Below are 22545 nucleotides of genomic sequence, written 5' to 3' on the forward strand. Positions count from 1 at the left end.
TTTTAACCTAACGGTCCAGGGTTCTAGTCCCTGTTCGGGCGACTGTGTTTTTGAAGAATCATCAATAATTTAAACTTCAGATCATTTAATTTCCAGTAAAATTATTGAAATTCTAATCCCAATTATTACGGGAGTTCATTTCGTTTCAGCCCGGATAGCTCAGTCGGTAGAGCGTTAGGCTTTTAACCTAACGGTCCAGGGTTCGAGTCCCTGTTCGGGCGACTCTGTTTTTAAAGAATCGTCAATAATTTAAACTTCAGATCATTTCACTTTCAATAAATTTATGTAAATTCTAATTCCAATTATTACGTGAGTTCACCTCGCTTGAGCCCGGATAGCTCAGTCGGTAGAGCGTTAGGCTTTTAACCTAACGGTCCAGGGTTCGAGTCCCTGTTCGAGCGACTGTGTTTTTGAAGAATCATCAATAATTTAAACTTCAGATCATTTAATTTCCAGTAAAATTATTGAAATTCTAATCCCAATTATTACGGGAGTTCATTTCGTTTTAGCCCGGATAGCTCAGTCGGTAGAGCGTTAGGCTTCAAACCACGGTCCAGGGTTCGACTCCTTGTTCGGGCGACTGTGTTTTTGAAGAATCATCAATAATTTAAACTTCAGATCATTTAATTTCCAGTAAAATTATTGAAATTCTAATCCCAAATATTACGGAAGTTCATTTCGTTTCAGCCCGGATAGCTCAGTCGGTAGAGCGTTAAGCTTTTAACCTAACGGTCCAGGGTTCGAGTCCCTGTTCGGGCGACTCTGTTTTTAAAGAATCGTCAATAATTTAAACTTCAGATCATTTCACTTTCAATAAATTTATGTAAATTCTAATTCCAATTATTACGTGAGTTCACCTCGCTTGAGCCCGGATAGCTCAGTCGGTAGAGCGTTAGGCTTTTAACCTAACGGTCCAGAGTTCGAGTACCTGTTCGGGCCATTCTGTTTTTGAAGAATCATCAATAATTTAAACTTCAGATCATTTAATTTCCAGTAAAATTATTGAAATTCTTATTCCAATTATTACGGGAGTTCACATCGCTTGAGCCCGGATAGCTCAGTCGGTAGAGCGTTAGGCTTTTAACCTAACGGTCCAGGGTTCGAGTCCCTGTTCGGGCGACTGTGTTTTTGAAGAATCATCAATAATTTAAACTTCAGATCATTTAATTTCCAGTAAAATTATTGAAATTCTAATCCCAATTATTACGGGAGTTCATTTCGTTTCAGCTCGGATAGCTCAGTCGGTAGAGCGTTAGGCTTCAAACCACGGTCCAGGGTTCGACTCCTTGTTCGGGCGACTGTGTTTTTGAAGAATCATCAATAATTTAAACTTCAGATCATTTAATTTCCAGTAAAATTATTGAAATTCTAATCCCAAATATTACGGAAGTTCATTTCGTTTCAGCCCGGATAGCTCAGTCGGTAGAGCGTTAAGCTTTTAACCTAACGGTCCAGGGTTCGAGTCCCTGTTCGGGCGACTCTGTTTTTAAAGAATAGTCAATAATTTAAACTTCAGATCATTTCACTTTCAATAAATTTATGTAAATTCTAATTCCAATTATTACGTGAGTTCACCTCGCTTGAGCCCGGATAGCTCAGTCGGTAGAGCGTTAGGCTTTTAACCTAACGGTCCAGGGTTCGAGTACCTGTTCGGGCCATTCTGTTTTTGAAGAATCATCAATAATTTAAACTTCAGATCATTTAATTTCCAGTAAAATTATTGAAATTCTTATTCCAATTATTACGGGAGTTCACCTCGCTTGAGCCCGGATAGCTCAGTCGGTAGAGCGTTAGGCTTTTAACCTAACGGTCCAGGGTTCGAGTCCCTGTTCGGGCGACTGTGTTTTTGAAGAATCATCAATAATTTAAACTTCAGATCATTTAATTTCCAGTAAAATTATTGAAATTCTAATCCCAATTATTACGGGAGTTCATTTCGTTTCAGCTCGGATAGCTCAGTCGGTAGAGCGTTAGGCTTCAAACCACTTTCCAGGGTTCGACTCCTTGTTCGGGCGACTGTGTTTTTGAAGAGTCATCAATAATTTAAACTTCAGATCATTTAATTTCCAGTAAAATTATTGAAATTCTAATCCCAAATATTACGGAAGTTCATTTCGTTTCAGCCCGGATAGCTCAGTCGGTAGAGCGTTAAGCTTTTAACCTAACGGTCCAGGGTTCGAGTCCCTGTTCGGGCGACTCTGTTTTTAAAGAATCGTCAATAATTTAAACTTCAGATCATTTCACTTTCAATAAATTTATGTAAATTCTAATTCCAATTATTACGTGAGTTCACCTCGCTTGAGCCCGGATAGCTCAGTCGGTAGAGCGTTTGGCTTTTAACCTAACGGTCCAGGGTTCGAGTACCTGTTCGGGCCATTCTGTTTTTGAAGAATCATCAATAATTTAAACTTCAGATCATTTAATTTCCAGTAAAATTATTGAAATTCTTATTCCAATTATTACGGGAGTTCACCTCGCTTGAGCCCGGATAGCTCAGTCGGTAGAGCGTTAGGCTTTTAACCTAACGGTCCAGGGTTCGAGTACCTGTTCGGGCCATTCTGTTTTTGAAGAATCATCAATAATTTAAACTTCAGATCATTTAATTTCCAGTAAAATTATTGAAATTCTTATTCCAATTTTTACGGGAGTTCATCTCGCTTGAGCCCGGATAGCTCAGTCGGTAGAGCGTTAGGCTTTTAACCTAACGGTCCAGGGTTCTAGTCCCTGTTCGGGCGACTGTGTTTTTGAAGAATCATCAATAATTTAAACTTCAGATCATTTAATTTCCAGTAAAATTATTGAAATTCTAATCCCAATTATTACGGGAGTTCATTTCGTTTCAGCCCGGATAGCTCAGTCGGTAGAGCGTTAGGCTTTTAACCTAACGGTCCAGGGTTCGAGTCCCTGTTCGGGCGACTCTGTTTTTAAAGAATCATCAATAATTTAAACTTCAGATCATTTAATTTCCAGTAAAATTATTGAAATTCTAATCCCAATTATTACGGGAGTTCATTTCGTTTCAGCCCGGATAGCTCAGTCGGTAGAGCGTTAGGCTTTTAACCTAACGGTCCAGGGTTCGAGTCCCTGTTCGGGCGACTGTGTTTGAAGAATCATCAATAATTTAAACTTCAGATCATTTAATTTCCAGTAAAATTATTGAAATTCTTATTCCAATTATTACGGGAGTTCATTTCGCTTCAGCTCGGATAGCTCAGTCGGTAGAGCGTTAGGCTTCAAACCACGGTCCAGGGTTCGACTCCTTGTTCGGGCGACTGTGTTTTTGAAGAATCATCAAAAATTTAAACTTCAGATCATTTAATTTCCAGTAAAATTATTGAAATTCTAATCCCAATTATTACGGGAGTTCGTTTCGTTTCAGCCCGGATAGCTCAGTCGGTAGAGCGTTAGGCTTTTAACCTAACGGTCCAGGGTTCGAGTCCCTGTTCGGGCGACTCTGTTTTTAAAGAATCGTCAATAATTTAAACTTCAGATCATTTCACTTTCAATAAATTTATGTAAATTCTAATTCCAATTATTACGTGAGTTCACCTCGCTTGAGCCCGGATAGCTCAGTCGGTAGAGCGTTAGGCTTTTAACCTAACGGTCCAGGGTTCGAGTCCCTGTTCGGGCGACTGTGTTTGAAGAATCATCAATAATTTAAACTTCAGATCATTTAATTTCCAGTAAAATTATTGAAATTCTAATCCCAATTATTACGGGAGTTCATTTCGTTTCAGCTCGGATAGCTCAGTCGGTAGAGCGTTAGGCTTCAAACCACGGTCCAGGGTTCGACTCCTTGTTCGGGCGACTGACTGTGTTTTTAAAGAATCATCAATAATTTAAACTTCAGATCATTTCACTTTCAATAAATTTATGTAAATTCTAATTCCAATTATTACGTGAGTTCACCTCGCTTGAGCCCGGATAGCTCAGTCGGTAGAGCGTTAGGCTATTAACCTAACGGTCCAGGGTTCGAGTCCCTGTTCGGGCGACTGTGTTTTTGAAGAATCATCAAAAATTTAAACTTCAGATCATTTAATTTCCAGTAAAATTATTGAAATTCTTATCCCAATTATTACGGGAGTTCACCTGGCTTGAGCCCGGATAGCTCAGTCGGTAGAGCGCTAGGCTTTTAACCTAACGGTCCAGGGTTCTAGTCCCTGTTCGTGCGACTGTGTTTTTGAAGAATCATCAATAATTTAAACTTCAGATCATTTAATTTCCAGTAAAATTATTGAAATTCTAATCCGAATTATTACCGGAGTTCATTTCGTTTCAGCCCGGATAGCTCAGTCGGTAGAGCGTTAGGCTTTTAACCTAACGGTCCAGGGTTCGAGTCCCTGTTCGGGCGACTCTGTTTTTAAAGAATCGTCAATAATTTAAACTTCAGATCATTTCACTTTCAATAAATTTATGTAAATTCTAATTCCAATTATTACGTGAGTTCACCTCGCTTGAGCCCGGATAGCTCAGTCGGTAGAGCGTTAGGCTTTTAACCTAACGGTCCAGGGTTAGAGTACCTGTTCGGGCCATTCTGTTTTTGAAGAATCATCAATAATTTAAACTTCAGATCATTTCACTTTCAATAAATTTATGTAAATTCTAATTCCAATTATTACGGGATTTAACTTCGTTTGAGACAGGATAGCTCAGTCGGTAGAGCGTTAGGCTTTTAACCTAACGGTCCAGGGTTCGAGTCCCTGTTCGGGCGACTGTGTTTTTGAAGAATCATCAAAAATTTAAACTTCAGATCATTTAATTTCCAGTAAAATTATTGAAATTCTTATCCCAATTATTACGGGAGTTCACCTGGCTTGAGCCCGGATAGCTCAGTCGGTAGAGCGCTAGGCTTTTAACCTAACGGTCCAGGGTTCTAGTCCCTGTTCGTGCGACTGTGTTTTTGAAGAATCATCAATAATTTAAACTTCAGATCATTTAATTTCCAGTAAAATTATTGAAATTCTAATCCGAATTATTACCGGAGTTCATTTCGTTTCAGCCCGGATAGCTCAGTCGGTAGAGCGTTAGGCTTTTAACCTAACGGTCCAGGGTTCGAGTCCCTGTTCGGGCGACTCTGTTTTTAAAGAATCGTCAATAATTTAAACTTCAGATCATTTCACTTTCAATAAATTTATGTAAATTCTAATTCCAATTATTACGTGAGTTCACCTCGCTTGAGCCCGGATAGCTCAGTAAGTAGAGCGTTAGGCTTTTAACCTAACGGTCCAGGGTTAGAGTACCTGTTCGGGCCATTCTGTTTTTGAAGAATCATCAATAATTTAAACTTCAGATCATTTCACTTTCAATAAATTTATGTAAATTCTAATTCCAATTATTACGGGATTTAACTTCGTTTGAGACAGGATAGCTCAGTCGGTAGAGCGTTAGGCTTTTAACCTAACGGTCCAGGGTTCGAGTCCCTGTTCGGGCGACTGTGTTTTTGAAGAATCATCAAAAATTTAAACTTCAGATCATTTAATTTCCAGTAAAATTATTGAAATTCTTATCCCAATTATTACGGGAGTTCACCTGGCTTGAGCCCGGATAGCTCAGTCGGTAGAGCGCTAGGCTTTTAACCTAACGGTCCAGGGTTCTAGTCCCTGTTCGTGCGACTGTGTTTTTGAAGAATCATCAATAATTTAAACTTCAGATCATTTAATTTCCAGTAAAATTATTGAAATTCTAATCCGAATTATTACCGGAGTTCATTTCGTTTCAGCCCGGATAGCTCAGTCGGTAGAGCGTTAGGCTTTTAACCTAACGGTCCAGGGTTCGAGTCCCTGTTCGGGCGACTCTGTTTTTAAAGAATCGTCAATAATTTAAACTTCAGATCATTTCACTTTCAATAAATTTATGTAAATTCTAATTCCAATTATTACGTGAGTTCACCTCGCTTGAGCCCGGATAGCTCAGTCGGTAGAGCGTTAGGCTTTTAACCTAACGGTCCAGGGTTAGAGTACCTGTTCGGGCCATTCTGTTTTTGAAGAATCATCAATAATTTAAACTTCAGATCATTTCACTTTCAATAAATTTATGTAAATTCTAATTCCAATTATTACGGGATTTAACTTCGTTTGAGACAGGATAGGTCAGTCGGTAGAGCGTTAGGCTTTTAACCTAACGGTCCAGGGTTCGAGTCCCTGTTCGGGCGACTGTGTTTTTGAAGAATCATCAAAAATTTAAACTTCAGATCATTTAATTTCCAGTAAAATTATTGAAATTCTTATCCCAATTATTACGGGAGTTCACCTGGCTTGAGCCCGGATAGCTCAGTCGGTAGAGCGCTAGGCTTTTAACCTAACGGTCCAGGGTTCTAGTCCCTGTTCGTGCGACTGTGTTTTTGAAGAATCATCAATAATTTAAACTTCAGATCATTTAATTTCTAGTAAAATTATTGAAATTCTAATCCGAATTATTACCGGAGTTCATTTCGTTTCAGCCCGGATAGCTCAGTCGGTAGAGCGTTAGGCTTTTAACCTAACGGTCCAGGGTTCGAGTCCCTGTTCGGGCGACTCTGTTTTTAAAGAATCGTCAATAATTTAAACTTCAGATCATTTCACTTTCAATAAATTTATGTAAATTCTAATTCCAATTATTACGTGAGTTCACCTCGCTTGAGCCCGGATAGCTCAGTCGGTAGAGCGTTAGGCTTTTAATCTAACGGTCCAGGGTTAGAGTACCTGTTCGGGCCATTCTGTTTTTGAAGAATCATCAATAATTTAAACTTCAGATCATTTCACTTTCAATAAATTTATGTAAATTCTAATTCCAATTATTACGGGATTTAACTTCGTTTGAGACAGGATAGCTCAGTCGGTAGAGCGTTAGGCTTTTAACCTAACGGTCCAGGGTTCGAGTCCCTGTTCGGGCGACTGTGTTTTTGAAGAATCATCAAAAATTTAAACTTCAGATCATTTAATTTCCAGTAAAATTATTGAAATTCTTATCCCAATTATTACGGGAGTTCACCTGGCTTGAGCCCGGATAGCTCAGTCGGTAGAGCGCTAGGCTTTTAACCTAACGGTCCAGGGTTCTAGTCCCTGTTCGTGCGACTGTGTTTTTGAAGAATCATCAATAATTTAAACTTCAGATCATTTAATTTCCAGTAAAATTATTGAAATTCTAATCCGAATTATTACCGGAGTTCATTTCGTTTCAGCCCGGATAGCTCAGTCGGTAGAGCGTTAGGCTTTTAACCTAACGGTCCAGGGTTCGAGTCCCTGTTCGGGCGACTCTGTTTTTAAAGAATCGTCAATAATTTAAACTTCAGATCATTTCACTTTCAATAAATTTATGTAAATTCTAATTCCAATTATTACGTGAGTTCACCTCGCTTGAGCCCGGATAGCTCAGTAAGTAGAGCGTTAGGCTTTTAACCTAACGGTCCAGGGTTAGAGTACCTGTTCGGGCCATTCTGTTTTTGAAGAATCATCAATAATTTAAACTTCAGATCATTTCACTTTCAATAAATTTATGTAAATTCTAATTCCAATTATTACGGGATTTAACTTCGTTTGAGACAGGATAGCTCAGTCGGTAGAGCGTTAGGCTTTTAACCTAACGGTCCAGGGTTCGAGTCCCTGTTCGGGCGACTGTGTTTTTGAAGAATCATCAAAAATTTAAACTTCAGATCATTTAATTTCCAGTAAAATTATTGAAATTCTTATCCCAATTATTACGGGAGTTCACCTGGCTTGAGCCCGGATAGCTCAGTCGGTAGAGCGCTAGGCTTTTAACCTAACGGTCCAGGGTTCTAGTCCCTGTTCGTGCGACTGTGTTTTTGAAGAATCATCAATAATTTAAACTTCAGATCATTTAATTTCCAGTAAAATTATTGAAATTCTAATCCGAATTATTACCGGAGTTCATTTCGTTTCAGCCCGGATAGCTCAGTCGGTAGAGCGTTAGGCTTTTAACCTAACGGTCCAGGGTTCGAGTCCCTGTTCGGGCGACTCTGTTTTTAAAGAATCGTCAATAATTTAAACTTCAGATCATTTCACTTTCAATAAATTTATGTAAATTCTAATTCCAATTATTACGTGAGTTCACCTCGCTTGAGCTCGGATAGCTCAGTCGGTAGAGCGTTAGGCTTTTAACCTAACGGTCCAGGGTTAGAGTACCTGTTCGGGCCATTCTGTTTTTGAAGAATCATCAATAATTTAAACTTCAGATCATTTCACTTTCAATAAATTTATGTAAATTCTAATTCCAATTATTACGGGATTTAACTTCGTTTGAGACAGGATAGCTCAGTCGGTAGAGCGTTAGGCTTTTAACCTAACGGTCCAGGGTTCGAGTCCCTGTTCGGGCGACTGTGTTTTTGAAGAATCATCAAAAATTTAAACTTCAGATCATTTAATTTCCAGTAAAATTATTGAAATTCTTATCCCAATTATTACGGGAGTTCACCTGGCTTGAGCCCGGATAGCTCAGTCGGTAGAGCGCTAGGCTTTTAACCTAACGGTCCAGGGTTCTAGTCCCTGTTCGTGCGACTGTGTTTTTGAAGAATCATCAATAATTTAAAATTCAGATCATTTAATTTCCAGTAAAATTATTGAAATTCTAATCCGAATTATTACCGGAGTTCATTTCGTTTCAGCCCGGATAGCTCAGTCGGTAGAGCGTTAGGCTTTTAACCTAACGGTCCAGGGTTCGAGTCCCTGTTCGGGCGACTCTGTTTTTAAAGAATCGTCAATAATTTAAACTTCAGATCATTTCACTTTCAATAAATTTATGTAAATTCTAATTCCAATTATTACGTGAGTTCACCTCGCTTGAGCCCGGATAGCTCAGTAAGTAGAGCGTTAGGCTTTTAACCTAACGGTCCAGGGTTAGAGTACCTGTTCGGGCCATTCTGTTTTTGAAGAATCATCAATAATTTAAACTTCAGATCATTTCACTTTCAATAAATTTATGTAAATTCTAATTCCAATTATTACGGGATTTAACTTCGTTTGAGACAGGATAGCTCAGTCGGTAGAGCGTTAGGCTTTTAACCTAACGGTCCAGGGTTCGAGTCCCTGTTCGGGCGACTGTGTTTTTGAAGAATCATCAAAAATTTAAACTTCAGATCATTTAATTTCCAGTAAAATTATTGAAATTCTTATCCCAATAATTACGGGAGTTCACCTGGCTTGAGCCCGGATAGCTCAGTCGGTAGAGCGCTAGGCTTTTAACCTAACGGTCCAGGGTTCTAGTCCCTGTTCGTGCGACTGTGTTTTTGAAGAATCATCAATAATTTAAACTTCAGATCATTTAATTTCCAGTAAAATTATTGAAATTCTAATCCGATTTATTACCGGAGTTCATTTCGTTTCAGCCCGGATAGCTCAGTCGGTAGAGCGTTAGGCTTTTAACCTAACGGTCCAGGGTTCGAGTCCCTGTTCGGGCGACTCTGTTTTTAAAGAATCGTCAATAATTTAAACTTCAGATCATTTCACTTTCAATAAATTTATGTAAATTCTAATTCCAATTATTACGTGAGTTCACCTCGCTTGAGCCCGGATAGCTCAGTAAGTAGAGCGTTAGGCTTTTAACCTAACGGTCCAGGGTTAGAGTACCTGTTCGGGCCATTCTGTTTTTGAAGAATCATCAATAATTTAAACTTCAGATCATTTCACTTTCAATAAATTTATGTAAATTCTAATTCCAATTATTACGGGATTTAACTTCGTTTGAGACAGGATAGCTCAGTCGGTAGAGCGTTAGGCTTTTAACCTAACGGTCCAGGGTTCGAGTCCCTGTTCGGGCGACTCTGTTTTTGAAGAGTCATCAAAAATTTAAACTTCAGATCATTTAATTTCCAGTAAAATTATGTAAATTCTTATCCCAATTATTACGGGAGTTCACCTGGCTTGAGCCCGGATAGCTCAGTCCGTAGAGCGTTAGGCTTTTAACCTAACGGTCCAGGGTTCTAGTCCCTGTTCGGGCGACTGTGTTTTTGAAGAATCATCAATAATTTAAACTTCAGATCATTTAATTTCCAGTGAAATTATTGAAATTCTAATCCCAATTATTACGGGAGTTCATTTCGTTTCAGCCCGGATAGCTCAGTCGGTAGAGCGTAAAGCTTTTAACCTAACGGTCCAGGGTTCGAGTCCCTGTTCGGGCGACTCTGTTTTTAAAGAATCGTCAATAATTTAAACTTCAGATCATTTCACTTTCAATAAATTTATGTAAATTCTAATTCCAATTATTACGTGAGTTCACCTCGCTTGAGCCCGGATAGCTCAGTCGGTAGAGCGTTAGGCTTTTAACCTAACGGTCCAGGGTTCGAGTACCTGTTCGGGCCATTCTGTTTTTGAAGAATCATCAATAATTTAAACTTCAGATCATTTAATTTCCAGTAAAATTATTGAAATTCTTATTCCAATTTTTACGGGAGTTCATCTCGCTTGAGCCAGGATAGCTCAGTCGGTAGAGCGTTAGGCTTTTAACCTAACGGTCCAGGGTTCTAGTCCCTGTTCGGGCGACTGTGTTTTTGAAGAATCATCAATAATTTAAACTTCAGATCATTTAATTTCCAGTAAAATTATTGAAATTCTAATCCCAATTATTACGGGAGTTCATTTCGTTTCAGCTCGGATAGCTCAGTCGGTAGAGCGTTAGGCTTTTAACCTAACGGTCCAGGGTTCGAGTCCCTGTTCGGGCGACTCTGTTTTTAAAGAATCGTCAATAATTTAAACTTCAGACCATTTCACTTTCAATAAATTTATGTAAATTCTAATTCCAATTATTACGTGAGTTCACCTCGCTTGAGCCCGGATAGCTCAGTCGGTAGAGCGTTAAGCTTTTAACCTAACGGTCCAGGGTTAGAGTACCTGTTCGGGCCATTATGTTTTTGAAGAATCATCAATAATTTAAACTTCAGATCATTTCACTTTCAATAAATTTATGTAAATTCTAATTCCAATTATTACGGGATTTAACTTCGTTTGAGACAGGATAGCTCAGTCGGTAGAGCGTTAGGCTTTTAACCTAACGGTCCAGGGTTCGAGTCCCTGTTCGGGCGATTCGGTTTTTGAAGAATCATCAAAAATTTAAACTTCAGATCATTTAATTTCCAGTAAAATTATTGAAATTCTTATCCCAATTATTACGGGAGTTCACCTGGCTTGAGCCCGGATAGCTCAGTCGGTAGAGCGTTATGCTTTTAACCTAACGGTCCAGGGTTCTAGTCCCTGTTCGGGCGACTGTGTTTTTGAAGAATCATCAATAATTTAAACTTCAGATCATTTAATTTCCAGTAAAATTATTGAAATTCTAATCCCAATTATTACGGGAGTTCATTTCGTTTCAGCCCGGATAGCTCAGTCGGTAGAGCGTTAGGCTTTTAACCTAACGGTCCAGGGTTCGAGTCCCTGTTCGGGCGACTCTGTTTTTAAAGAATCGTCAATAATTTAAACTTCAGATCATTTCACTTTCAATAAATTTATGTAAATTCTAATTCCAATTATTACGTGAGTTCACCTCCCTTGAGCCCGGATAGCTCAGTCGGTAGAGCGTTAGGCTTTTAACCTAACGGTCCAGGGTTAGAGTACCTGTTCGGGCCATTCTGTTTTTGAAGAATCATCAATAATTTAAACTTCAGATCATTTCACTTTCAATAAATTTATGTAAATTCTAATTCCAATTATTACGGGATTTAACTTCGTTTGAGACAGGATAGCTCAGTCGGTAGAGCGTTAGGCTTTTAACCTAACGGTCCAGGGTTCGAGTCCCTGTTCGGGCGACTCGGTTTTTGAAGAATCATCAAAAATTTAAACTTCAGATCATTTAATTTCCAGTAAAATTATTGAAATTCTTATCCCAATTATTACGGGAGTTCACCTGGCTTGAGCCCGGATAGCTCAGTCGGTAGAGCGTTAGGCTTTTAACCTAACGGTCCAGGGTTCTAGTCCCTGTTCGGGCGACTGTGTTTTTGAAGAATCATCAATAATTTAAACTTCAGATCATTTCACTTTCAATAAATTTATGTAAATTCTAATTCCAATTATTACGTGAGTTCACCTCGCTTGAGCCCGGATAGCTCAGTAAGTAGAGCGTTAGGCTTTTAACCTAACGGTCCAGGGTTAGAGTACCTGTTCGGGCCATTCTGTTTTTGAAGAATCATCAATAATTTAAACTTCAGATCATTTCACTTTCAATAAATTTATGTAAATTCTAATTCCAATTATTACGGGATTTAACTTCGTTTGAGACAGGATAGCTCAGTCGGTAGAGCGTTAGGCTTTTAACCTAACGGTCCAGGGTTCGAGTCCCTGTTCGGGCGACTCTGTTTTTGAAGAGTCATCAAAAATTTAAACTTCAGATCATTTAATTTCCAGTAAAATTATGTAAATTCTTATCCCAATTATTACGGGAGTTCACCTGGCTTGAGCCCGGATAGCTCAGTCGGTAGAGCGTTAGGCTTTTAACCTAACGGTCCAGGGTTCTAGTCCCTGTTCGGGCGACTGTGTTTTTGAAGAATCATCAATAATTTAAACTTCAGATCATTTAATTTCCAGTGAAATTATTGAAATTCTAATCCCAATTATTACGGGAGTTCATTTCGTTTCAGCCCGGATAGCTCAGTCGGTAGAGCGTAAAGCTTTTAACCTAACGGTCCAGGGTTCGAGTCCCTGTTCGGGCGACTCTGTTTTTAAAGAATCGTCAATAATTTAAACTTCAGATCATTTCACTTTCAATAAATTTATGTAAATTCTAATTCCAATTATTACGTGAGTTCACCTCGCTTGAGCCCGGATAGCTCAGTCGGTAGAGCGTTAGGCTTTTAACCTAACGGTCCAGGGTTCGAGTACCTGTTCGGGCCATTCTGTTTTTGAAGAATCATCAATAATTTAAACTTCAGATCATTTAATTTCCAGTAAAATTATTGAAATTCTTATTCCAATTTTTACGGGAGTTCATCTCGCTTGAGCCAGGATAGCTCAGTCGGTAGAGCGTTAGGCTTTTAACCTAACGGTCCAGGGTTCTAGTCCCTGTTCGGGCGACTGTGTTTTTGAAGAATCATCAATAATTTAAACTTCAGATCATTTAATTTCCAGTAAAATTATTGAAATTCTAATCAAAATTATTACGGGAGTTCATTTCGTTTCAGCTCGGATAGCTCAGTCGGTAGAGCGTTAGGCTTTTAACCTAACGGTCCAGGGTTCGAGTCCCTGTTCGGGCGACTCTGTTTTTAAAGAATCGTCAATAATTTAAACTTCAGACCATTTCACTTTCAATAAATTTATGTAAATTCTAATTCCAATTATTACGTGAGTTCACCTCGCTTGAGCCCGGATAGCTCAGTCGGTAGAGCGTTAAGCTTTTAACCTAACGGTCCAGGGTTAGAGTACCTGTTCGGGCCATTATGTTTTTGAAGAATCATCAATAATTTAAACTTCAGATCATTTCACTTTCAATAAATTTATGTAAATTCTAATTCCAATTATTACGGGATTTAACTTCGTTTGAGACAGGATAGCTCAGTCGGTAGAGCGTTAGGCTTTTAACCTAACGGTCCAGGGTTCGAGTCCCTGTTCGGGCGATTCGGTTTTTGAAGAATCATCAAAAATTTAAACTTCAGATCATTTAATTTCCAGTAAAATTATTGAAATTCTTATCCCAATTATTACGGGAGTTCACCTGGCTTGAGCCCGGATAGCTCAGTCGGTAGAGCGTTATGCTTTTAACCTAACGGTCCAGGGTTCTAGTCCCTGTTCGGGCGACTGTGTTTTTGAAGAATCATCAATAATTTAAACTTCAGATCATTTAATTTCCAGTAAAATTATTGAAATTCTAATCCCAATTATTACGGGAGTTCATTTCGTTTCAGCCCGGATAGCTCAGTCGGTAGAGCGTTAGGCTTTTAACCTAACGGTCCAGGGTTCGAGTCCCTGTTCGGGCGACTCTGTTTTTAAAGAATCGTCAATAATTTAAACTTCAGATCATTTCACTTTCAATAAATTTATGTAAATTCTAATTCCAATTATTACGTGAGTTCACCTCCCTTGAGCCCGGATAGCTCAGTCGGTAGAGCGTTAGGCTTTTAACCTAACGGTCCAGGGTTAGAGTACCTGTTCGGGCCATTCTGTTTTTGAAGAATCATCAATAATTTAAACTTCAGATCATTTCACTTTCAATAAATTTATGTAAATTCTAATTCCAATTATTACGGGATTTAACTTCGTTTGAGACAGGATAGCTCAGTCGGTAGAGCGTTAGGCTTTTAACCTAACGGTCCAGGGTTCGAGTCCCTGTTCGGGCGACTCGGTTTTTGAAGAATCATCAAAAATTTAAACTTCAGATCATTTAATTTCCAGTAAAATTATTGAAATTCTTATCCCAATTATTACGGGAGTTCACCTGGCTTGAGCCCGGATAGCTCAGTCGGTAGAGCGTTGGGCTTTTAACCTAACGGTCCAGGGTTCTAGACCCTGTTCGGGCGACTGTGTTTTTGAAGAATCATCAATAATTTAAACTTCAGATCATTTAATTTCCAGTAAAATTATTGAAATTCTAATCCCAATTATTACTGGAGTTCATTTCGTTTCAGCCCGGATAGCTCAGTCGGTAGAGCGTTAGGCTTTTAACCCAACGGTCCAGGGTTCGAGTCCCTGTTCGGGCGACTCTGTTTTTAAAGAATCGTCAATAATTTAAACTTCAGATCATTTCACTTTCAATAAATTTATGTAAATTCTAATTCCAACTATTACGTGAGTTCACCTCGCTTGAGCCCGGATAGCTCAGTCGGTAGAGCGTTAGGCTTTTAACCTAACGGTCCAGGGTTAGAGTACCTGTTCGGGCCATTCTGTTTTTGAAGAATCATCAATAATTTAAACTTCAGATCATTTCACTTTCAATAAATTTATGTAAATTCTAATTCCAATTATTACGGGATTTAACTTCGTTTGAGACAGGATAGCTCAGTCGGTAGAGCGTTAGGCTTTTAACCTAACGGTCCAGGGTTCGAGTACCTGTTCGGGCGATTCTGTTTTTGAAGAATCATCAATAATTTAAACTTCAGATCATTTAATTTCCAGTAAAATCATTGAAATTCTTATTCCAATTATTACGGGAGTTCACCTCGCTTGAGCCCGGGTAGCTCAGTCGGTTGAGCGTTAGGCTTTTAACCTAACGGTCCAGGGTTCCACTCCTTGTTCGGGCGACTGTGTTTTTGAAGAATCATCAATAATTTAAACTTCAGATCATTTAATTTCCAGAAAAATTATTGAAATTCTAATCCCAATTATTACGGGAGTTCATTTCGTTTCAGCCCGGATAGCTCAGTCGGTAGAGCGTTAAGCTTTTAACCTAACGGTCCAGGGTTCGAGTCCCTGTTCGGGCGACTCTGTTTTTAAAGAATCGTCAATAATTTAAACTTCAGATCATTTCACTTTCAATAAATTTATGTAAATTCTAATTCCAATTATTACGTGAGTTCACCTCGCTTGAGCCCGGATAGCTCAGTCGGTAGAGCGTTAGGCTTTTAACCTAACGGTCCAGGGTTCGAGTACCTGTTCGGGCCATTCTGTTTTTGAAGAATCATCAATAATTTAAACTTCAGATCATTTTATTTCCAGTAAAATTATTGAAATTCTTATTCCAATTATTACGGGAGTTCACCTCGCTTGAGCCCGGATAGCTCAGTCGGTAGAGCGTTAGGCTTTTAACCTAACGGTCCAGGGTTCTAGTCCCTGTTCGGGCGACTGTGTTTTTGAAGAATCATCAATAATTTAAACTTCAGATCATTTCACTTTCAATAAATTTATGTAAATTCTAATTCCAATTATTACGGGATTTAACTTCGTTTGAGACAGGATAGCTCAGTCGGTAGAGCGTTAGGCTTTTAACCCAACGGTCCAGGGTTCGAGTCCCTGTTCGGGCGACTCGGTTTTTGAAGAATCATCAAAAATTTAAACTTCAGATCATTTAATTTCCAGTAAAATTATTGAAATTCTTATCCCAATTATTTCGGGAGTTCACCTGGCTTGAGCCCGGATAGCTCAGTCGGTAGAGCGTTAGGCTTTTAACCTAACGGTCCAGGGTTCTAGTCCCTGTTCGGGCGACTGTGTTTTTGAAGAATCATCAATAATTTAAACTTCAGATCATTTAATTTCCAGTAAAATTATTGAAATTCTAATCCCAATTATTACTGGAGTTCATTTCGTTTCAGCCCGGATAGCTCAGTCGGTAGAGCGTTAGGCTTTTAACCTAACGGTCCAGGGTTAGAGTACCTGTTCGGGCCATTATGTTTTTGAAGAATCATCAATAATTTAAACTTCAGATCATTTCACTTTCAATAAATTTATGTAAATTCTAATTCCAATTATTACGTGAGTTCACCTCGCTTGAGCCCGGATAGCTCAGTCGGTAGAGCGTTAGGCTTTTAACCTAACGGTCCAGGGTTAGAGTACCTGTTCGGGCCATTCTGTTTTTGAAGAATCATCAATAATTTAAACTTCAGATCATTTCACTTTCAATAAATTTATGTAAATTCTAATTCCAATTATTACGGGATTTAACTTCGTTTGAGACAGGATAGCTCAGTCGGTAGAGCGTTAGGCTTTTAACCTAACGGTCCAGGGTTCGAGTCCCTGTTCGGGCGACTCGGTTTTTGAAGAATCATCAAAAATTTAAACTTCAGATCATTTAATTTCCAGTAAAATTATTGAAATTCTTATCCCAATTATTACGGGAGTTCACCTGGCTTGAGCCCGGATAGCTCAGTCGGTAGAGCGTTAGGCTTTTAACCTAACGGTCCAGGTTTCTAGTCCCTGTTCGGGCGACTGTGTTTGTGAAGAATCATCAATAATTTAAACTTCAGATCATTTAATTTCCAGTAAAATTATTGAAATTCTAATCCCAATTATTACGGGAGTTCATTTCGTTTCAGCCCGGATAGCTCAGTCGGTAGAGCGTTAGGCTTTTAACCTAACGGTCCAGGGTTCGAGTCCCTGTTCGGGCGACTCTGTTTTTAAAGAATCGTCAATAATTTAAACTTCAGATCATTTCACTTTCAATAAATTTATGTAAATTCTAATTCCAATTATTACGTGAGTTCACCTCGCTTGAGCCCGGATAGCTCAGTCGGTAGAGCGTTAGGCTTTTAACCTAACGGTCCAGGGTTAGAGTACCTGTTCGGGCCATTCTGTTTTTGAAGAATCATCAATAATTTAAACTTCAGATCATTTCACTTTCAATAAATTTATGTAAATTCTAATTCCAATTATTACGGGATTTAACTTCGTTTGAGACAGGATAGCTCAGTCGGTAGAGCGTTAGGCTTTTAACCTAACGGTCCAGGGTTCGAGTACCTGTTCGGGCGATTCTGTTTTTGAAGAATCATCAATAATTTAAACTTCAGATCATTTAATTTCCAGTAAAATTATTGAAATTCTTATTCCAATTATTACGGGAGTTCACCTCGCTTGAGCCCGGGTAGCTCAGTCGGTAGAGCGTTAGGCTTTTAACCTAACGGTCCAGGGTTCGAGTCCCTGTTCGGGCGACTGTGTTTTTGAAGAATCATCAATAATTTAAACTTCAGATCATTTAATTTCCAGTAAAATTATTGAAATTCTAATCCCAATTATTACGGGAGTTCATTTCGTTTCAGCTCGGATAGCTCAGTCGGTAGAGCATTAGGATTCAAACCACGGTCCAGGGTTCGACTCCTTGTTCGGGCGACTGTGTTTTTGAAGAATCATCAATAATTTAAACTTCAGATCATTTAATTTCCAGTAAAATTATTGAAATTCTAATCCCAATTATTACGGGAGTTCATTTCGTTTCAGCCCGGATAGCTCAGTCGGTAGAGCGTTAAGCTTTTAACCTAACGGTTCAGGGTTCGAGTCCCTGTTCGGGCGACTCTGTTTTTAAAGAATCGTCAATAATTTAAACTTCAGATCATTTCACTTTCATTAAATTTATGTAAATTCTAATTCCAATTATTACGTGAGTTCACCTCGCTTGAGCCCGGATAGCTCAGTCGGTAGAGCGTTAGGCTTTTAACCTAACGGTCCAGGGTTCTAGTCCCTGTTCGGGCGACTCTGTTTTTGAAGAATCATCAATAATTTAAACTTCAGATCATTTAATTTCCAGTAAATTATTGAAATTCTTATTCCAATTATTACGGGAGTTCACCTCGCTTGAGCCCGGATAGCTCAGTCGGTAGAGCGTTAGGCTTTTAACCTAACGGTCCAGGGTTCTAGTCCCTGTTCGGGCGACTCTGTTTTTGAAGAATCATCAATAATTTAAACTTCAGATCATTTAATTTCCAGTAAATTATTGAAATTCTTATTCCAATTATTACGGGAGTTCACCTCGCTTGAGCCCAGATAGCTCAGTCGGTAGAGCGTTAGGCTTTTAACCTTACGGTAAAGGGTTCGAGTCCCTGTTCGGGCGACTGTGTTTTTGAAGAATCATCAATAATTTAAACTTCAGATCATTTAATTTCCAGTAAAATTATTGAAATTCTAATCCCAATTATTACGGGAGTTCATTTCGTTTCAGCCCTGATAGCTCAGTCGGTAGAGCGTTAAGCTTTTAACCTAACGGTCCAGGGTTCGAGTCCCTGTTCGGGCGACTCTGTTTTTGAAGAATCATCAATAATTTAAACTTCAGATCATTTAATTTCCAGTAAAATTATTGAAATTCTTATTCCAATTATTACGGGAGTTCACTTCGCTTGAGCCCAGATAGCTCAGTCGCTAGAGCGTTAGGCTTTTAACCTAACGGTAAAGGGTTCGAGTCCCTGTTCGGGCGACTGTGTTTTTGAAGAATCATCAATAATTTAAACTTCAGATCATTTAATTTCCAGTAAAATTATTGAAATTCTAATCCCAATTATTACGGGAGTTCATTTCGTTTCAGCTCGGATAGCTCAGTCGGTAGAGCGTTAGGCTTCAAACCACGGTCCAGGGTTCGACTCCTTTTTCGGGCGACTCTTTTTTTAAAGAATCATCAATAATTTAAACTTCAGATCATTTAATTTCCAGTAAAATTATTGAAATTCTTATCCCAATTATTACGGGAGTTCACCTCGCTTGAGCCAGGATAGCTCAGTCGGTAGAGCGTTAGGCTTTTAACCTAACGGTCCAGGGTTCGAGTCCCTGTTCGAGCGACTGTGTTTTTGAAGAATCATCAATAATTTAAACTTCAGATCATTTAATTTCCAGTAAAATTATTGAAATTCTAATCCCAATTATTACGGGAGTTCATTTCGTTTCAGCTCGGATAGCTCAGTCGGTAGAGCGTTAGGCTTCAAACCACGGTCCAGGGTTCGACTCCTTGTTCGGGCGACTGTGTTTTTGAAGAATCATCAATAATTTAAACTTCAGATCATTTAATTTCCAGTAAAATTATTGAAATTCTAATAACAATTATTACGGGAGTTCATTTCGTTTCAGCTCGGATAGCTCAGTCGGTAGAACATTAGGATTCAAACCACGGTCCAGGGTTCGACTCCTTGTTCGGGCGACTGTGTTTTTGAAGAATCATCAATAATTTAAACTTCAGATCATTTAATTTCCAGTAAAATTATTGAAATTCTAATCCCAATTATTACGGGAGTTCATTTCGTTTCAGCCCGGATAGCTCAGTCGGTAGAGCGTTAAGCTTTTAACTTAACGGTCCAGGGTTCGAGTCCCTGTTCGGGCGACTCTGTTTTTAAAGAATCGTCAATAATTTAAACTTCAGATCATTTCACTTTCAATAAATTTATGTAAATTCTAATTCCAATTATTACGTGAGTTCACCTCGCTTGAGCCCGGATAGCTCAGTCGGTAGAGCGTTAGGCTTTTAACCTAACGGTCCAGGGTTCGACTCCTTGTTCGGGCGACTGTGTTTTTGAAGAATCATCAATAATTTAAACTTCAGATCATTTAATTTCCAGTAAAATTATTGAAATTCTAATCCCAATTATTACGGGAGTTCATTTCGTTTCAGCTCGGATAGCTCAGTCGGTAGAGCATTAGGATTCAAACCACGGTCCAGGGTTCGACTCCTTGTTCGGGCGACTGTGTTTTTGAAGAATCATCAATAATTTAAACTTCAGATCATTTAATTTCCAGTAAAATTATTGAAATTCTAATCCCAATTATTACGGGAGTTCATTTCGTTTCAGCCCGGATAGCTCAGTCGGTAGAGCGTTAAGCTTTTAACCTAACGGTCCAGGGTTCGAGTCCCTGTTCGGGCGACTCTGTTTTTAAAGAATCGTCAATAATTTAAACTTCAGATCATTTCACTTTCAATAAATTTATGTAAATTCTAATTCCAATTATTACGTGAGTTCACCTCGCTTGAGCCCGGATAGCTCAGTCGGTAGAGCGTTAGGCTTTTAACCTAACGGTCCAGGGTTCGACTCCTTGTTCAGGCGACTGTGTTTTTGAAGAATCATCAATAATTTAAACTTCAGATCATTTAATTTCCAGTAAAATTATTGAAATTCTAATCCCAATTATAACGGGAGTTCATTTCGTTTCAGCCCGGATAGCTCAGTCGGTAGAGCGTTAAGCTTTTAACCTACCGGTCCAGGGTTCGAGTCCCTGTTCGGGCGACTGTGTTTTTGAAGAATCATCAATAATTTAAACTTCAGATCATTTAATTTCCAGTAAAATTATGGAAATTCTAATCCCAATTATTACGGGAGTTCATTTCGTTTCAGCTCGGATAGCTCAGTCGGTAGAGCGTTAGGCTTCAAACCACGGTTCAGGGTTCGACTCCTTGTTCGGGCGACTGTGTTTTTGAAGAATCATCAATAATTTAAACTTCAGATCATTTAATTTCCAGTAAAATTATTGAAATTCTAATCCCAATTATTACGGGAGTTCATTTCGTTTCAGCTCGGATAGCTCAGTCGGTAGAGCATTAGGATTCAAACCACGGTCCAGGGTTCGACTCCTTGTTCGGGCGACTGTGTTTTTGAAGAATCATCAATAATTTAAACTTCAGATCATTTAATTTCCAGTAAAATTATTGAAATTCTAATCCCAATTATTACGGGAGTTCATTTCGTTTCAGCCCGGATAGCTCAGTCGGTAGAGCGTTAAGCTTTTAACTTAACGGTCCAGGGTTCGAGTCCCTGTTCGGGCGACTGTGTTTTTGAAGAATCATCAATAATTTAAACTTCAGATCATTTAATTTCCAGTAAAATTATTGAAATTCTTATCCCAATTATTACGGGAGTTCACCTCGCTTGAGCCCGGATAGCTCAGTCGGTAGAGCGTTAAGCTTTTAACCTAACGGTCCAGGGTTCGAGTCCCTGTTCGGGCGACTCTGTTTTTAAAGAATCGTCAATAATTTAAACTTTAGATCATTTCACTTTCAATAAATTTATGTAAATTCTAATTCCAATTATTACGTGAGTTCACCTCGCTTGAGCCCGGATAGCTCAGTCGGTAGAGCGTTAGGCTTTTAACCTAACGGTCCAGGGTTCGAGTCCGTGTTCGGGCGACTGTGTTTTTGAAGAATCATCAATAATTTAAACTTCAGATCATTTAATTTCCAGTAAAATTATTGAAATTCTTATCCCAATTATTACGGGAGTTCACCTCGCTTGAGCCCGGATAGCTCAGTCGGTAGAGCGTTAGGCTTTTAACCTAACGGTCCAGGGTTCGAGTCCCTGTTCGGGCGACTGTGTTTTTGAAGAATCATCAATAATTTAAACTTCAGATCATTTAATTTCCAGTAAAATTATTGAAATTCTTATCCCAATTATTACGGGAGTTCACCTCGCTTGAGCCCGGATAGCTCAGTCGGTAGAGCGTTAGGCTTTTAACCTAACGGTCCAGGGTTCGAGTCCCTGTTCGGGCGACTGTGTTTTTGAAGAATCATAAATAATTTAAACTTCACATCAATTAATTTCCAGTAAAATTATTGAAATTCTAATCCCAATTATTACGGGAGTTCATTTCGCTTCAGCTCGGATAGCTCAGTCGGTAGAGCGTTAGGCTTCAAACCACGGTCCAGGGTTCGACTCCTTGTTCGGGCGACTGTGTTTTTGAAGAATCATCAATAATTTAAACTTCAGATCATTTAATTTCCAGTAAAATTATTGAAATTCTAATCCCAATTATTACGGGAGTTCACTTCGTTTCAGCCCGGATAGCTCAGTCGGTAGAGCGTTAAGCTTTTAACCTAACGGTCCAGGGTTCGAGTCCCTGTTCGGGCGACTCTGTTTTTAAAGAATCGTCAATAATTTAAACTTCAGATCATTTCACTTTCAATAAATTTATGTAAATTCTAATTCCAACTATTACGTGAGTTCACCTCGCTTGAGCCCGGATAGCTCAGTCGGTAGAGCGTTAGGCTTTTAACCTAACGGTCCAGGGTTCGAGTCCCTGTTCGGGCGACTGTGTTTTTGAAGAATCATCAATAATTTAAACTTCAGATCATTTAATTTCCAGTAAAATTATTGAAATTCTAATCCCAATTATTACGGGAGTTCATTTCGTTTCAGCCCGGATAGCTCAGTCGGTAGAGCGTTAAGCTTTTAACCTAACGGTCCAGGGTTCGAGTCCCTGTTCGGGCGACTCTGTTTTTAAAGAATCGTCAATAATTTAA

General features: G+C 38.9%; 57 non-coding genes across 57 annotated transcripts; all 57 read left to right on the forward strand.

Moving 5' to 3' along the window:
* Positions 1–148: 148 nt before the first annotated feature.
* Positions 149–221, forward strand: TRNAK-UUU (transfer RNA lysine (anticodon UUU)). Its single transcript has one exon. It is a non-coding gene; the product is annotated as a tRNA-Lys (tRNA).
* A 107-nt stretch (positions 222–328) lies between these two features.
* On the forward strand, positions 329–401 carry TRNAK-UUU (transfer RNA lysine (anticodon UUU)). The gene has a single exon. It is a non-coding gene; the product is annotated as a tRNA-Lys (tRNA).
* Positions 402–686: 285 nt separating this feature from the next.
* TRNAK-UUU (transfer RNA lysine (anticodon UUU)) lies at positions 687–759 on the forward strand. Its single transcript has one exon. It is a non-coding gene; the product is annotated as a tRNA-Lys (tRNA).
* A 287-nt stretch (positions 760–1046) lies between these two features.
* On the forward strand, positions 1047–1119 carry TRNAK-UUU (transfer RNA lysine (anticodon UUU)). The gene has a single exon. It is a non-coding gene; the product is annotated as a tRNA-Lys (tRNA).
* A 285-nt stretch (positions 1120–1404) lies between these two features.
* On the forward strand, positions 1405–1477 carry TRNAK-UUU (transfer RNA lysine (anticodon UUU)). Its single transcript has one exon. It is a non-coding gene; the product is annotated as a tRNA-Lys (tRNA).
* A 107-nt stretch (positions 1478–1584) lies between these two features.
* TRNAK-UUU (transfer RNA lysine (anticodon UUU)) lies at positions 1585–1657 on the forward strand. Its single transcript has one exon. It is a non-coding gene; the product is annotated as a tRNA-Lys (tRNA).
* A 107-nt stretch (positions 1658–1764) lies between these two features.
* On the forward strand, positions 1765–1837 carry TRNAK-UUU (transfer RNA lysine (anticodon UUU)). Its single transcript has one exon. It is a non-coding gene; the product is annotated as a tRNA-Lys (tRNA).
* A 285-nt stretch (positions 1838–2122) lies between these two features.
* Positions 2123–2195, forward strand: TRNAK-UUU (transfer RNA lysine (anticodon UUU)). Its single transcript has one exon. It is a non-coding gene; the product is annotated as a tRNA-Lys (tRNA).
* Positions 2196–2482: 287 nt separating this feature from the next.
* On the forward strand, positions 2483–2555 carry TRNAK-UUU (transfer RNA lysine (anticodon UUU)). Its single transcript has one exon. It is a non-coding gene; the product is annotated as a tRNA-Lys (tRNA).
* A 107-nt stretch (positions 2556–2662) lies between these two features.
* TRNAK-UUU (transfer RNA lysine (anticodon UUU)) lies at positions 2663–2735 on the forward strand. The gene has a single exon. It is a non-coding gene; the product is annotated as a tRNA-Lys (tRNA).
* A 107-nt stretch (positions 2736–2842) lies between these two features.
* TRNAK-UUU (transfer RNA lysine (anticodon UUU)) lies at positions 2843–2915 on the forward strand. The gene has a single exon. It is a non-coding gene; the product is annotated as a tRNA-Lys (tRNA).
* A 107-nt stretch (positions 2916–3022) lies between these two features.
* Positions 3023–3095, forward strand: TRNAK-UUU (transfer RNA lysine (anticodon UUU)). Its single transcript has one exon. It is a non-coding gene; the product is annotated as a tRNA-Lys (tRNA).
* A 283-nt stretch (positions 3096–3378) lies between these two features.
* On the forward strand, positions 3379–3451 carry TRNAK-UUU (transfer RNA lysine (anticodon UUU)). The gene has a single exon. It is a non-coding gene; the product is annotated as a tRNA-Lys (tRNA).
* A 107-nt stretch (positions 3452–3558) lies between these two features.
* On the forward strand, positions 3559–3631 carry TRNAK-UUU (transfer RNA lysine (anticodon UUU)). The gene has a single exon. It is a non-coding gene; the product is annotated as a tRNA-Lys (tRNA).
* Positions 3632–3918: 287 nt separating this feature from the next.
* TRNAN-AUU (transfer RNA asparagine (anticodon AUU)) lies at positions 3919–3991 on the forward strand. Its single transcript has one exon. It is a non-coding gene; the product is annotated as a tRNA-Asn (tRNA).
* A 287-nt stretch (positions 3992–4278) lies between these two features.
* Positions 4279–4351, forward strand: TRNAK-UUU (transfer RNA lysine (anticodon UUU)). The gene has a single exon. It is a non-coding gene; the product is annotated as a tRNA-Lys (tRNA).
* Positions 4352–4998: 647 nt separating this feature from the next.
* TRNAK-UUU (transfer RNA lysine (anticodon UUU)) lies at positions 4999–5071 on the forward strand. The gene has a single exon. It is a non-coding gene; the product is annotated as a tRNA-Lys (tRNA).
* A 647-nt stretch (positions 5072–5718) lies between these two features.
* On the forward strand, positions 5719–5791 carry TRNAK-UUU (transfer RNA lysine (anticodon UUU)). The gene has a single exon. It is a non-coding gene; the product is annotated as a tRNA-Lys (tRNA).
* Positions 5792–6438: 647 nt separating this feature from the next.
* On the forward strand, positions 6439–6511 carry TRNAK-UUU (transfer RNA lysine (anticodon UUU)). The gene has a single exon. It is a non-coding gene; the product is annotated as a tRNA-Lys (tRNA).
* A 647-nt stretch (positions 6512–7158) lies between these two features.
* On the forward strand, positions 7159–7231 carry TRNAK-UUU (transfer RNA lysine (anticodon UUU)). The gene has a single exon. It is a non-coding gene; the product is annotated as a tRNA-Lys (tRNA).
* Positions 7232–7878: 647 nt separating this feature from the next.
* On the forward strand, positions 7879–7951 carry TRNAK-UUU (transfer RNA lysine (anticodon UUU)). Its single transcript has one exon. It is a non-coding gene; the product is annotated as a tRNA-Lys (tRNA).
* A 647-nt stretch (positions 7952–8598) lies between these two features.
* On the forward strand, positions 8599–8671 carry TRNAK-UUU (transfer RNA lysine (anticodon UUU)). The gene has a single exon. It is a non-coding gene; the product is annotated as a tRNA-Lys (tRNA).
* Positions 8672–9318: 647 nt separating this feature from the next.
* TRNAK-UUU (transfer RNA lysine (anticodon UUU)) lies at positions 9319–9391 on the forward strand. Its single transcript has one exon. It is a non-coding gene; the product is annotated as a tRNA-Lys (tRNA).
* Positions 9392–10038: 647 nt separating this feature from the next.
* TRNAK-UUU (transfer RNA lysine (anticodon UUU)) lies at positions 10039–10111 on the forward strand. The gene has a single exon. It is a non-coding gene; the product is annotated as a tRNA-Lys (tRNA).
* Positions 10112–10218: 107 nt separating this feature from the next.
* TRNAK-UUU (transfer RNA lysine (anticodon UUU)) lies at positions 10219–10291 on the forward strand. The gene has a single exon. It is a non-coding gene; the product is annotated as a tRNA-Lys (tRNA).
* Positions 10292–10578: 287 nt separating this feature from the next.
* Positions 10579–10651, forward strand: TRNAK-UUU (transfer RNA lysine (anticodon UUU)). Its single transcript has one exon. It is a non-coding gene; the product is annotated as a tRNA-Lys (tRNA).
* Positions 10652–11298: 647 nt separating this feature from the next.
* Positions 11299–11371, forward strand: TRNAK-UUU (transfer RNA lysine (anticodon UUU)). The gene has a single exon. It is a non-coding gene; the product is annotated as a tRNA-Lys (tRNA).
* A 467-nt stretch (positions 11372–11838) lies between these two features.
* Positions 11839–11911, forward strand: TRNAK-UUU (transfer RNA lysine (anticodon UUU)). Its single transcript has one exon. It is a non-coding gene; the product is annotated as a tRNA-Lys (tRNA).
* A 467-nt stretch (positions 11912–12378) lies between these two features.
* TRNAK-UUU (transfer RNA lysine (anticodon UUU)) lies at positions 12379–12451 on the forward strand. Its single transcript has one exon. It is a non-coding gene; the product is annotated as a tRNA-Lys (tRNA).
* Positions 12452–12558: 107 nt separating this feature from the next.
* Positions 12559–12631, forward strand: TRNAK-UUU (transfer RNA lysine (anticodon UUU)). The gene has a single exon. It is a non-coding gene; the product is annotated as a tRNA-Lys (tRNA).
* Positions 12632–12738: 107 nt separating this feature from the next.
* Positions 12739–12811, forward strand: TRNAK-UUU (transfer RNA lysine (anticodon UUU)). The gene has a single exon. It is a non-coding gene; the product is annotated as a tRNA-Lys (tRNA).
* Positions 12812–13098: 287 nt separating this feature from the next.
* On the forward strand, positions 13099–13171 carry TRNAK-UUU (transfer RNA lysine (anticodon UUU)). The gene has a single exon. It is a non-coding gene; the product is annotated as a tRNA-Lys (tRNA).
* A 647-nt stretch (positions 13172–13818) lies between these two features.
* TRNAK-UUU (transfer RNA lysine (anticodon UUU)) lies at positions 13819–13891 on the forward strand. Its single transcript has one exon. It is a non-coding gene; the product is annotated as a tRNA-Lys (tRNA).
* A 647-nt stretch (positions 13892–14538) lies between these two features.
* Positions 14539–14611, forward strand: TRNAK-UUU (transfer RNA lysine (anticodon UUU)). The gene has a single exon. It is a non-coding gene; the product is annotated as a tRNA-Lys (tRNA).
* A 647-nt stretch (positions 14612–15258) lies between these two features.
* On the forward strand, positions 15259–15331 carry TRNAK-UUU (transfer RNA lysine (anticodon UUU)). The gene has a single exon. It is a non-coding gene; the product is annotated as a tRNA-Lys (tRNA).
* Positions 15332–15438: 107 nt separating this feature from the next.
* Positions 15439–15511, forward strand: TRNAK-UUU (transfer RNA lysine (anticodon UUU)). The gene has a single exon. It is a non-coding gene; the product is annotated as a tRNA-Lys (tRNA).
* A 107-nt stretch (positions 15512–15618) lies between these two features.
* TRNAK-UUU (transfer RNA lysine (anticodon UUU)) lies at positions 15619–15691 on the forward strand. Its single transcript has one exon. It is a non-coding gene; the product is annotated as a tRNA-Lys (tRNA).
* Positions 15692–15978: 287 nt separating this feature from the next.
* On the forward strand, positions 15979–16051 carry TRNAK-UUU (transfer RNA lysine (anticodon UUU)). The gene has a single exon. It is a non-coding gene; the product is annotated as a tRNA-Lys (tRNA).
* Positions 16052–16878: 827 nt separating this feature from the next.
* Positions 16879–16951, forward strand: TRNAK-UUU (transfer RNA lysine (anticodon UUU)). The gene has a single exon. It is a non-coding gene; the product is annotated as a tRNA-Lys (tRNA).
* A 467-nt stretch (positions 16952–17418) lies between these two features.
* On the forward strand, positions 17419–17491 carry TRNAK-UUU (transfer RNA lysine (anticodon UUU)). Its single transcript has one exon. It is a non-coding gene; the product is annotated as a tRNA-Lys (tRNA).
* Positions 17492–17776: 285 nt separating this feature from the next.
* Positions 17777–17849, forward strand: TRNAK-UUU (transfer RNA lysine (anticodon UUU)). The gene has a single exon. It is a non-coding gene; the product is annotated as a tRNA-Lys (tRNA).
* Positions 17850–17956: 107 nt separating this feature from the next.
* On the forward strand, positions 17957–18029 carry TRNAK-UUU (transfer RNA lysine (anticodon UUU)). The gene has a single exon. It is a non-coding gene; the product is annotated as a tRNA-Lys (tRNA).
* A 106-nt stretch (positions 18030–18135) lies between these two features.
* On the forward strand, positions 18136–18208 carry TRNAK-UUU (transfer RNA lysine (anticodon UUU)). Its single transcript has one exon. It is a non-coding gene; the product is annotated as a tRNA-Lys (tRNA).
* A 286-nt stretch (positions 18209–18494) lies between these two features.
* TRNAK-UUU (transfer RNA lysine (anticodon UUU)) lies at positions 18495–18567 on the forward strand. Its single transcript has one exon. It is a non-coding gene; the product is annotated as a tRNA-Lys (tRNA).
* Positions 18568–19026: 459 nt separating this feature from the next.
* TRNAK-UUU (transfer RNA lysine (anticodon UUU)) lies at positions 19027–19105 on the forward strand. Its single transcript has one exon. It is a non-coding gene; the product is annotated as a tRNA-Lys (tRNA).
* Positions 19106–19568: 463 nt separating this feature from the next.
* On the forward strand, positions 19569–19641 carry TRNAK-UUU (transfer RNA lysine (anticodon UUU)). The gene has a single exon. It is a non-coding gene; the product is annotated as a tRNA-Lys (tRNA).
* A 107-nt stretch (positions 19642–19748) lies between these two features.
* Positions 19749–19821, forward strand: TRNAK-UUU (transfer RNA lysine (anticodon UUU)). The gene has a single exon. It is a non-coding gene; the product is annotated as a tRNA-Lys (tRNA).
* A 285-nt stretch (positions 19822–20106) lies between these two features.
* Positions 20107–20179, forward strand: TRNAK-UUU (transfer RNA lysine (anticodon UUU)). Its single transcript has one exon. It is a non-coding gene; the product is annotated as a tRNA-Lys (tRNA).
* Positions 20180–20286: 107 nt separating this feature from the next.
* TRNAK-UUU (transfer RNA lysine (anticodon UUU)) lies at positions 20287–20359 on the forward strand. Its single transcript has one exon. It is a non-coding gene; the product is annotated as a tRNA-Lys (tRNA).
* A 643-nt stretch (positions 20360–21002) lies between these two features.
* Positions 21003–21075, forward strand: TRNAK-UUU (transfer RNA lysine (anticodon UUU)). Its single transcript has one exon. It is a non-coding gene; the product is annotated as a tRNA-Lys (tRNA).
* A 107-nt stretch (positions 21076–21182) lies between these two features.
* TRNAK-UUU (transfer RNA lysine (anticodon UUU)) lies at positions 21183–21255 on the forward strand. The gene has a single exon. It is a non-coding gene; the product is annotated as a tRNA-Lys (tRNA).
* A 107-nt stretch (positions 21256–21362) lies between these two features.
* Positions 21363–21435, forward strand: TRNAK-UUU (transfer RNA lysine (anticodon UUU)). Its single transcript has one exon. It is a non-coding gene; the product is annotated as a tRNA-Lys (tRNA).
* A 107-nt stretch (positions 21436–21542) lies between these two features.
* Positions 21543–21615, forward strand: TRNAK-UUU (transfer RNA lysine (anticodon UUU)). Its single transcript has one exon. It is a non-coding gene; the product is annotated as a tRNA-Lys (tRNA).
* Positions 21616–21722: 107 nt separating this feature from the next.
* Positions 21723–21795, forward strand: TRNAK-UUU (transfer RNA lysine (anticodon UUU)). Its single transcript has one exon. It is a non-coding gene; the product is annotated as a tRNA-Lys (tRNA).
* Positions 21796–22080: 285 nt separating this feature from the next.
* TRNAK-UUU (transfer RNA lysine (anticodon UUU)) lies at positions 22081–22153 on the forward strand. Its single transcript has one exon. It is a non-coding gene; the product is annotated as a tRNA-Lys (tRNA).
* Positions 22154–22260: 107 nt separating this feature from the next.
* On the forward strand, positions 22261–22333 carry TRNAK-UUU (transfer RNA lysine (anticodon UUU)). The gene has a single exon. It is a non-coding gene; the product is annotated as a tRNA-Lys (tRNA).
* A 107-nt stretch (positions 22334–22440) lies between these two features.
* TRNAK-UUU (transfer RNA lysine (anticodon UUU)) lies at positions 22441–22513 on the forward strand. The gene has a single exon. It is a non-coding gene; the product is annotated as a tRNA-Lys (tRNA).
* Positions 22514–22545: the final 32 nt, after the last annotated feature.

This window comes from Phalangium opilio, unplaced genomic scaffold (assembly GCF_054372755.1).
Source record: "Phalangium opilio isolate 3A_F unplaced genomic scaffold, DU_Popi_V2 ptg001170l_1, whole genome shotgun sequence".
In the NCBI taxonomy this organism is placed as follows: Eukaryota; Metazoa; Arthropoda; class Arachnida; order Opiliones; family Phalangiidae; genus Phalangium; species Phalangium opilio.